Here is a 1,535-nt window from a genome sequence, read left to right on the forward strand (position 1 = left end):
TTATTCCGACATGATCAGATTTTTATCATTAATATTTACAGTTTTTCATTTTTGATTCAATTTAAATACATTTTAAAATTCTGAACATTTTCTGAAAAATGATTTTAGTGAATATTTTACAGTGAACTTCAGGTCTATTTACTAGAATAAAATAATTTCTGATCTTTAATCCTTCAGATGATTTTAAAGGTTTTTCGTCTCTTACTGGTTTTGATGGTTAAACTGGTTCCGGGTCCAAACAGAATCTTTTCAGAGTTTCCAGTCACACAGCCGGAAGATTCATGACAAAAACTTTAATATAGTTTTAAACTTTGATATTTCAGTAAAATTGTTTTCATAACATTTATAAAAATAAAAGTTTTATGTTTTTATTTCATTAAATTAAATTAAATTCAAAATTATTATTTTACAACAAAGACTTTTAATTTCTGTTATTTTTACAGTTAAACTTTAGATTTATGGCAACAATAAAACATTATTTATTATTTTTATGCCTCCAGATGATTTTATTTTCGTCTTTAAAGGTTTTTCATCTCTTACTGGTTTCACTGGTTAAACTGGTTAAACTGGTTAAACTGGTTCCAGGTCCAAACATGGTTTTCTGGAAAACTCCGTCCGTCACACAGAGAGTCAGATTATCAGTAAATAATAATTAAATTTGTATTACATTTTAAATGACTTTGAATATTTTTACAGTTGTTTATTTACTACAATAAAATTAATTATGTAATTTCTGAGTTTTTAATCCTTCAGATGATTATTTTCTTTTTTCATCACTTACTGGTTTCACTGGTTAAACTGGTTCCAGTTCCAAAGAGCATCTTTTGAGAGCTTCCAGTCACACAGCCGGAAGACTCATGACGAAAACTAAAAACTTTTTATTCATTAAATTCAGAAAAATCCAGATTAAATTCAGAATAATCCAGATTAAATTCAGAATAATCCAGATTAAATTCTTAATTTAATTCAGATTAAAAAGTTTACAGATTCAGATTTTTGTTCATTTCTATTTTCTGGTTCTGGTTTCTGCACCAGAACCAGAACTTTCTGACTTCTGTTCTCATTTTTCTGCATTTTTTAAAAAATTTCAGCATTTTGATAATTTTTGATTCATTTTAATCTTTAACTTCCTGTTTTCTGATCTCTTACTGGTTCTGATGGTTAAACTGGTTCCGGGTCCAAACAGAATCTTCTGAGCTCCAGTTTTCACACATCATGAAGCTTCAGGACAGAAACTCAGAAACACGACGACCAGATTAGATTAGGATTTTAATCCGAGATAAAATACTTTAAATAATCCAGGATTAAAAATTTAACTTTGATTTTTAATTAAACTTATTTTGTTTTGCCGCTTAAATTTCTTTTCTTCTTGATTTCAAATAAAACTTCAGCTTCATATTTAGATGAATTCAGATAAAAATGTTCAGATTGTTTCCAGTCTGGTGAAGCAGAACTTACTGGTTTCACTGGTCAAACTGGTCAAACAGGACCAGAACCAGAACCAGAACCAGGACCAGAACCAGAACCAGAACCAG

The sequence above is a fragment of the Poecilia reticulata genome, linkage group LG17 (genome assembly GCF_000633615.1).
Source record: "Poecilia reticulata strain Guanapo linkage group LG17, Guppy_female_1.0+MT, whole genome shotgun sequence".
Classification (NCBI taxonomy): domain Eukaryota; kingdom Metazoa; phylum Chordata; class Actinopteri; order Cyprinodontiformes; family Poeciliidae; genus Poecilia; species Poecilia reticulata.